Raw genomic sequence first — 10,263 nt, 5'->3', positions numbered from 1 at the left:
CTGGTTCATCTGGATGCACCAAAGAAGTAGCCGTGAATCGAATGGTGCCCCGAAATCGACACCTCGTGTTGCCTTCGAGGGTCTCCCAAGCTCCCTCTAGGCACTCCATCTCCACTCGATCATGGATTAGCTGTGCCGCCATCACGATCTACAAGAAGGAAAAGAAAGGGGTAGACTCTTTCACAAGAATCTAACTATGCCGCAACACAATACGTTTTATAACCACTACATGCAATTAAAAGGAGTATCTTAAGGCTTTTCATCTCTGGTAATCGATTACACAGCCTTGGTAATCGATTACCAGAGGCTAAACTTGAATTACACAGCCTCAGGACATGAAATATGCAAAAATGCACTGTGTAATCGATTACACATACCTGGTAATCGATTACCAGTGACCCATCCCTCTGTGTAATCGATTACACAGGCTGGTAATCGATTACCAGAGGCTCCCTTAGTTTCCTGACTTCGTTTTCAAGCCTGGTAATCGATTACGCCCCTTGGTAATCGATTACCAGAGGCCATCTTAGCCTCCTGTCTTCATTTTTAAGCCTTGTAATCGATTACCCACCCTTGGTAATCGATTACCAGAGGCCACAACCCATATATCACACAAAATTCACAGCTGGCCAGCCACCACAAGCCTCCTTGCTTTGTGGTCTTTGTTCCTTTTATCTGTTGACTGCCAGGAGCTCGCCTGTTTAGGTACATCACAGGTTCTCACTGACCGACTATGCCCGGGTTGGGTCGGGATTGGTCAAGCTTGGTTTTGGGCAATAGCACCCCACCTGACGTCCCCAAGGTCTCCTGACCCCCGCGACATATCTCCAGGTACCACTCTGTGGTCAACAATAAAAGCAGGAAGTTTCACCCTTCAACACTTCCTCATCTCAAGCTTGTAGGATTATGGGGTACCCATCACATGTGGTACTAGGTGGCGGTCGGGCGATGGTGCACAACAAGTTTTCCACATCCACAAAGCGCGCATAAACCCACCATCCCCTGTTGCCCACCTCCAACTGAGCTCACGTACTCTCACGTAGCCCATATCCTCGTTTCTCTCAACACCGGGTCCACATCAATCCTCCCAAGCTTCCACAACATCCAAGCAAAACAACATTCAAACAGCACAAGCTATCATAGCCAAGCAAAACAGAGCAAAGGCAGAAAACTCTGCCAAAACACCAACCAAATCACAGCTTTTCTCACTTAAAGACCCCAGTAACAATTCCTTCGTTCCGGTTCATTAACCGTTGGATCGACTCGAAAATTTTACTGGAAGTCTCTAGTACATAAGCCTACATTTTGACCGTTGGGATCTACTGGCAAACATCCAGAACTCATTCTGTACTACTCTTTCCACAGCCAACCACACACAAGCATTTTTCTGCACAAAGCCAAAATCCTGCTGCACCTATTTTGACAGCAAAATTCTGCATAAGTGCAGATTTCGAAAATCACACTTCCCCTCATCCAATCTTGCCCAAATCAAATCCTACAAGTCCCAAATCCTGCATCAATCATGTCTAAACCAAAGTCAAGCTTCAAACCACAGCAACACAAAATCTAGGTGTCCAAAACCCCTCAATTCAATGGGTTTTCTAGGTTTGAAAAGTGAAATTGAGAATGAGGTAAATTTGAAGCAAACTCTCACCTCACACCAGTCCATAACATCTATTGAGACTTGTTCAAACTGGTTTTACACCTAAAATCTCACCGAATCAAAATTTGACTCTTCAACACCCAAATTTTGTCTTAGAAATAGCTCTTTGTTCACTTTGGTCATTTGTTTTTCTCTCTAGCACAGTCCAAGCTTTCTCATAAGTCCTAAATGACATTTCAAGCTAAGATTTACTCACTCTAACCTCTAAATACTACCAATTCCAGATTTGGCCTTCCAGCCCTCAAAAATTCACTCTTTTTCCACTTCTAACACCACATTCTTACTTTCTAACCCTAGGTTAGTTCTACCCTTCATCTCTAACAGTTTTCCATAAGCAATTTCAGCATATAAACATCACCAACATCATCACAAAAACCCTAAAACAGAATGGGTATGTTTAACACATCCAAACATGGCGATTTCAACAAGCTTTCAACAAGAATCTTCACAAATAACTATCATGAAGCAGAAAACTAACAAGACTACCCATCATTTCTCCCAAAACCCCATACCCACGAAAATCAAGAGGGAAAGAAGTCCACCCAAACCTGAAATTTCGAAGTCCCACTTGTAGCCACGCACTTCACAACTCCAAAAATGCCCTCCTTTCGCGATTTGGAGCAGAAATGATGGCCAAAGGTTGGAGCTTTGTTGGGCAACAATGGTGGAGGAAGAAGAGAAGAAGAAGGCTGCGTGAGAGAGAGGGAGAGCTTCTGAATTTTTCTGCTTTGGCTGAGTGAGGAGAGAGAAAAGCTTTTTAGTTTTAAATAAAAGGGTTTTCTCTTTTTCTATTATTTTATTTAAGCAATGCCACATGTCTCCATTTGAGTGGAGCAAGAAGGGCCCACTTTCCCTTTTTGACTGTGACCCATACTCAGCCACAAAAGTGAGGAAAATCTGACCTTTGAAACGCTAAAATCCTGCCTCGGTTTGTGTGCCGTTTCTCTGGTTCCAGTTCCTCGCATTTCTCTGCGTCCGTCGGGGCCAGTTTTCGAAAGTAACCAATATATATATCAAAACGCTCAGAATAAAACCCCGAGCGTGATTCAGAGGTTGGTTTCGTTAAATTTTAAGTCGCACGCAAGACGATAATTAATTAGGAATTAACCCGTAACCTCCCAGTTATGGATTTCTCTTCCTTAATTAGCCTAACCCGCGTATCTTGCCCCCACTATTCCTACCCTTACCAAGAACATATATGCATATACACTGAATAATACTTATATATATATATATATATATATATATATATATATATATATATATATATATATATATATATATATATATATATATATATATATATATATATATATATATATATATATATATATATAATCATTCAAAATACATCGTTTTCAAAATTTCCAGGTAGAAATTTCCAGGATGTCACAATTCTTAGGACAAGTCGTCACTTTGTACCTATCGAAGTCAGGTACCTTGAACTTCGGAAGGATGACGATGTCCGGCACTAGGCACAGGTCGGTCATGTCTGCGAATGGATAATCATTGAATCCTTCAACAGCCCTCAACCTCTCTTCAATGAGATCAAGTTTCCCCTTTCCTTCCGCTGCCGGGGGTGGTCCTCCCACGGACAGAAACATTGGCTGCGTTGGGTGTCTTCGAGGCTCTCCCGTGATGTTGGGTTGAGGTAGTGCGTTCGGCGGCGGCCCCTCAGCAGGAAACGGGGAGTAGGAGTCGATGTCTCCCTGAGCATGCTCTCGAGGATTCTCGTGGACCACGTCAGGATGTCGAGGAGGTTCCCCTTCGAGGATGAGGGGAGGAACGTGACCTACGTCTTCATGTATGGCTAGTGGTGTGTAATTGGGCAGTAAACTGTAGGGATAAGTACCTCGATTGTACCCCGGATGGGGGTTGTTGATATGCCCTGGTGTGCTTCCCTCTCATCCCACCATGTTTGGAATAGGATGGTGCACAGCAGTCAGGAGAGTCGGGCCTACCTCGGCAACCGAGCTAACGGCAGCGGCGGTGGCCAGGTTACTCTCCATTTGTTGTTTCATCCCCAGTATGGTGTTCATCATGGAAGTCATTTGTTCTTTCAAAGCCGACATGTCGGCTTTCATCTGTTCCTGTACTTCCTCTAGGTCACCCATCGTCCTAGATTTGGATCTGGTGCGATAAGGATGCCTTGGGGCGCGCTTAGTTATGGCGTCTTTCCTAAAAAGACCAAATGTGAGGAGTACGTAATGAGGAATGAATGCATGCTAGAGATAAAATGTGGGAGTGATTTGATTCGCACATATTTTTTGGAGTAAAATCACAGGATAAACTCATTTTATTCAGAAAGTTATAAGTAGTCAAGATCTGAGTGACAATACAAACTTCCTAGCGGTTCCTAATTATATGGGCCATCAAGTCTATCATATGCTGACAATAGCTGAGGAGCCTGTGGATTTCCTCGGGGGCGGAGCACGTGTCTGCCATTGCTTTGGCCTTTGCCAGTAATCGGGGAAGTTCTTGACTCCCGTTCAAAGTAAGAGCAAACTGGTTCATCCACATCGTCGCTTCTTGATGTAATGAGTTAATCACCCTTCCTCTAGCCTCTGTTTCCGCGTACACTCGGGCGTATTCGTCCGCCACTTTGTGCTCGTGGGCGGTGGCCAAATTTAATTCTTCTTTATACTTGTTGATGATGGCCAACATGTTTGTTTCGGTCTCGCATAACCGTTGAGACAAACTCCTCTTTGACCTTAGGCAAGTCTTCAACTCATCCTTTAGAATCATGCCATCTACTCGCGATTGGTCCATTTCCTCTCTTCGGAGCTTAAGTTCGTTTTTACTGCCCCTCAGAACTTGTTCCGGCCATGTTCTTCCTTGCGGGCCCTCTTGGTCTCTTGCTCTAAGGCCTTGGTGGTGGCTAGGTTGACGTCTCTCAATTCGGCGTTCTCTTTTTGGATCCTAATAGTTGTTTACTTGAACTTTTCTTTGGCTGTTTGGGCTTTCTCAAGCTCTGTTTTGAGGGCTTGTATCTCTTCATCTTCTTCCGAAGCTTCACCCTCCGCCTCTTTAGTGGTTCTCAAATTCGAGAGCCAATCCAGACCTTGTGCGTAGGCTTTCAACCACCTATGGTAGCCGCTGATGGGCCCGTTGCTACTTCCTCTAAGTTCCTTGTCCTTCTTTTGCACCATTTCCCATGCCTTGCGGACCCTTTGAAGCATCCCCGTGTTGGTGCTATTGAAACCTCGTGCAATAAAGGGTGTGAGGACTTCCTCTAATGGTCCTCCTCTCTTAGGGTAGCCAAGTTGTCTTATGGCGAGGACGGGATTGTAATTAATGCAACCCCTCGTCCCCATCAAGGGAACATTTGGAAATTCCCCGCACAAAATAAGAATCCCGGTTCTTCCTTCTTTCCATCGGGGGAACCAATTGACAGATGCTCCTTCTTTGCTTGCTAAGAGTTGGTCCCAGTTTGCCTCCTTTTTCTCGGTGCATGAGCGGTGGCCTTCTAGCGGGCAAACGTGTCTCACCTCTTGGAGAAAAAGGTGTGAAACCAACCATATGTAGAGGCCCGGTGTACAGCAAACGATCCTTGCACTATTCTTCTCACATCTTCAGCCGAATGTGTCATATAGATCGGCTAAGATAGCAACAACCGGGCTTTCCTTGCGGTCGTAAAAGGCGAGAAAAGCATTAGTCGCTGCCTGGTCCACCAACCCTTCCACATTTGGAAAGAGGACCACCCCGAAGATCAAGAGTGCCAGGTTGTCCATGAACGGGGCCCATTCGTCTTGACTTGCCAAGGTTCTCGCCTTTGCTTCCAAACATTTCTGTGGTACTCCAACCACCCCATTTTCGACTTGCTTTCCGCGGTCCAATTCCTGTGTCGAGATTTTGACTATTTTAGAAATTCTAGCTAAGGAGGGATGGAAGCCTGAGAAAAGATATGGTTTCCTTCTTCCCAGAAGGCATCCCAGGATCTCTTCAAACTCTTCCACCGTGGGTGTTAACTGGAAGTCCCCAAAGGTGAAGCACCTCAAAGGCTTGTCATAATATTGGGCGAGGGAGGCAATGGCCTCCGTGGAGACCTCCGCCATGGTTAGGTCCCAGATCTTACCATAGGCTTTGTGAAAGGCTTGTCGCTAGAGCTGACCCATCAACTGTCCTAACTCTTTCAGACTGGCGGCTCCTAGGCTCTTGATCTTAACTTGATAGAACCTCATTTTAAGCCAAGGCGCCTGACTCGATCCCATGTTTTACTAAAGTGGAATAAAAACCTGTGCGAATCAAGACTCCGATATCTATCACAAGTGAAATGGATGAATGCATGAAGAAATGTGTATGGCGCAGATACATTTTATGGATATGAGAGCCCGGGAGATTATCTCTTTCTTAAATACAGCATTCGGGCAGCACAGCGCCTGATGCATGCATTTAAGAAGGTGACACGGACCTTCCGTCTTCTCGTGACAAAGTGAGGGGATCAAGACGCAACATGTGCATGATGACATGATGCATATGCGAAAAAGAAAGGGTAACAAGGAGATGCACACAGCATGGCAATATCCTCAAATAATCATACAGCGAAGGCATACATGACATTTAGGTTATATGCATGGCAGTGTTTAAAAGGTACGCAGTGTGTTCGCTTCGTGCCCCTATTTTAGGGACCTAAATGGGAGGAACTAAAAGGCTTTTATTGATAATTCCCAAGGTGGTCATATCTCTCTTGATGGTTTCTAGAGGTATCATCCCCTTCGATTAACATATTGCGGTAGTAGGGACTACCAGCAACAATATGTTATCAAAGAGAAAAACTCTAGATGATGGTTCACTGTTATCAAGCAAGTCGGAAACCCAGCATGACCACAGATTCACCTCCACTCCTTATGTTTCCACGGACCCGGGTATAGGGCCCCTTTTCAATTCACCGTGTGTGCAAAAATGTGTCGGTGTTGTGTGCATCAAATGAATACATATTTATCTCATGCATACATTAAAACACAATTAAAGCATCGAAGAATTATATACAAGAACGTAAGGGAAATAAAAGGAAACTGACAAAAAAGGAAGTCATGATATTGCACGAGATTAGAAGGCCTAACTCTCTAAAAATAGTCCCCAGTGGAGTCATCAATTGTCGCAACCTACCCTTCGGCAGGAGGGCGACACGAGACTCACGGGTGCGTCTTCCAAGGGAGGAAAATGTGCGGAGTCGCCACCAACGTTTATTTGAGGAAAACATCGGAAAAATCGGAAAGGTGTGGTCTACAAACTTTAATTGTGAAAGGTTCGGGAGTTGTTTTTACTCACGGGAAAGGTATTAGCACCCCACGCGTCTGTCACAAGGGACGACAGCTTTTAACCAAGTGTGCAATATCATGTCTTCGATTTGTTTTATTTTCCCCTTTTTACGTTTTTATGTCTTTTTATGCCTTTTTATATTTTTTTATCTTTTCGGGGTTGACAAGGGTGTTTCCCTTGCTCCTACGTACCCTCAATTGCGATGAGGAAATCAGACCTATGTAGTTCTTTGAGAATTGAACGTTGGTTAAGTTGTTTTTATCTTTTTTGCAAGATATATTTTGACCGAACAAAAGTCGTTTAAGGCATTGGACCACTAAACGATCTTTTGATTTTTGGAAAGGAGAGAAACGTTAAGGCATTGGACCATTAACGATCTCTTGGGGTGGTTGACAAAAGCGGTAAAGTTACATGCTATTTTTATGCTTTTGAACGGTCCATGTTAACCGATAAAAGCAAAGAGGATCGTTTAAGGTGTTGGACCTTAAAACGGTTTTTTAGTGATTTTTGCGGACAAAGCTTGATTTGTGAGTTGATTTTAGCTTTAGTTTCACTTTGGTTATTAGTCAATTCATTCAAGGAAACTTCCAAAGGAAAACGTCCGATTGATTTTTTTTATCATTTTATTCAAAGATATTTTGATTATTTTATTATTATTTTGCCTTTTTTTGGTTTAACCGTGGTTATAGTGTGAACGATCGGTTAGATTTTATTTTAATGGTGATTAAACGAAATTACCACACAAATGATCGATTGAAATTCATTTTATCATTTATTTAGTGAGAAAACGGCTCAAATAAATGGTTAAAGCACGTTAAAAGGGGGTACAAAAAACAAACGAAATGAAAAAATAAAAGTACGCGAAACAAGTAGGGACCACTAAGGGTGCAGAGAATGAATTGAAAGATTCGATTTCGGAAACTTACCGATTGAAGACCAAAGAATGGTGAAGAACGAACGAAGAACGATGAAGAACGGTGAAGAATCTCCACGAAATCTCTTACGGAAACGTCTTGAAAGCGTTACGGAAGCGCCTCGGCTTGGATTTTTTCCATGGAAACTATTTTTCTCACTAATTTCGAGAGAATTCTCAATACCAGAAGGGCTGAACATTTTTGCTCTGCCCCCTCTCCCCTATTTATAAGAGAAAAAAGGGAGGTGGTTGCCACCCAGCTCGCCCAGGCGAGCTCAGCTTGCCCAAGCGAGCAGGGTTGCTTCCACCAGAAGGCACCGCCTTCTTTTGGAACCCTCAGGTAGGCCCAAGTGGGCCTAGTTGCTATTTGCACCCCCTTTTTCACTAAACACACCCCTTTTTGTGTTTTTTATTGATTCATTTTCGAAACATTACAGAACTTTACGGATTACATAACGACACCCATTTTCTTTTTGGAATGTTGTGAAAACTTACGGATTACGCAAAGATGCTTGTTTTTCCTTCCAGAATGTTGCAAAACTTTACGGATTGTGCAACAATGCTCTTTTTGACTTCCAGAATGTTGCGAAACTTTACGGATTGTGCAAAAATGCTTATTTTGACTTCCAAAATTCTGCGAGACTTTACGGATTACACAACGATGGGTGTTAAACATTTTGAGGCGGTCAAGAGAAGGTCGCATGCCAACAAATAATGGTCCCCGAACAAAATTAGGGTATGACAATAGCAGAAAATTGCTTTTCGGATAAAGAATGTTAGCATCGCACATCAGTGATCTTGATTGCCCTTTGAAGAAGCATGTCCATGTAAATTGTCATGCCTTTTGCCCCACTTTAGACTCAACACACCTACTGCTCTGATTGATAACCTCAAGACATCATTTACCCTCATTTTGACCCTATTTTTTGCCTGAGATGCTCTTTCGAGTTTTCAACTTAGGGGGTCACTCTAATTTTTTCTTAGATTGCCCTTTTGTATTTTCAACCTAGTGAGCTTTCTTTCTTTATTTCTTTTTTAAGCATAGTATTTCTTCACTACGCCAAAGTTCACAGTGCATGGTATGTCCTTGACATCCATGTTTATGAGGATCAAAGTTCCTCCAAAGAATGACAAAAGAACATTGAGAAGACTAGTGATGAGCTTTTTCCTAAACAAGGATGTGTTGTATAAGAAAAATCATGATATGGCATTGCTCAAATGCGTAGATGTCATTGAAGCGCAAAAGATCATTAAAGAAGTTCATGAAGGGTCCTTTATCACTCATACCAATGGGTATACCATGGCAAGAAAGATCTTGAGGGCTGGATATTACTTGTTAACCATGGAGGCAGACTATTATAATTATGTGAGGAAATGTCACAAGTGTCAAACATATACTGATAGCATTAATGCTCCACTAATGTCGTTGAATGTACTATAATCTCCTTGGCCTTTTTCTGTGTGGCAAATGGATGCATTGGGCCCATGGAACCCAAAGCATCAAATGGACATCGCTTCATTCTAGTAGGAATTGATTATTTCACTAAATGGGTCGAAGCTGCTTCATATGCTAGTGTAACTCGAAATATGATAGTGAAATTCATCAAGATAGAATTGATTTGTCGCTATGGCATACCAAGCAAACTCATCACCGACAATCCAATTAATTTGAACAATAAGATGATGATAAAGTTGTGTGATGACTTCAAAGGGCAATCAAGATCACTGATGTGCGACATTGTTTATTTGAAAAACGTCATTTTTGCTATCATTTGGTTTCAAGTTCATTGTACATACCTTTCTCTTTGTTATGTAATGATAGCCTCTGTAAATACATTCTCTCTTTTTGGAATAAAATTTCCTTTTTTTCTTTCTTTGTTTGTTCATCGTGCCTTTAATAATGATATACTGAAAGGAAATAGTACTTTAAATCTCAAAGCATTATATTTACTTTAATAAGTTTTTGAAAGCTACAATGGGTTTGATGAATTTGACAACGTGATTAGCAGAATAACCTCACTACCAGCTAACAAACTTTAGCAGTAGCTTGAGAACAACACAAGGAAGTACTCCAATGTTGTTTGACCAAAGGAGAGACAAGTCACATTTCCTCCATCATCTATGAATCGTAGGGCGCATGATTCATGATATCTTTGCATCCTATCTCATTTGCATTGCATTGCATTTCTTGTGCTTCATTCCCATTTGAACTTCTTAGTCCATGAAGCCTTTATTTTTTTCTTAGACCTTCAAGGGTGTAGCATAGGTTCCTTTAGTTACAGAGTTACCTAGCCCCTTGCCCTTTCTCTTCAAGTCAATACTTACCTAGCACAAATTACAATGTTTTCTTGAAGCTCGGTACTGCTTAGCACAACTTACGATCACTTCAGTTTCCATGATCGAGCGGTCTAACATCAACATTCCA

The sequence above is a fragment of the Glycine max genome, chromosome 16 (assembly GCF_000004515.6).
Source record: "Glycine max cultivar Williams 82 chromosome 16, Glycine_max_v4.0, whole genome shotgun sequence".
NCBI classification, from domain to species: Eukaryota; Viridiplantae; Streptophyta; class Magnoliopsida; order Fabales; family Fabaceae; genus Glycine; species Glycine max.
Note: the sequence above shows the minus strand (reverse complement) of the source record.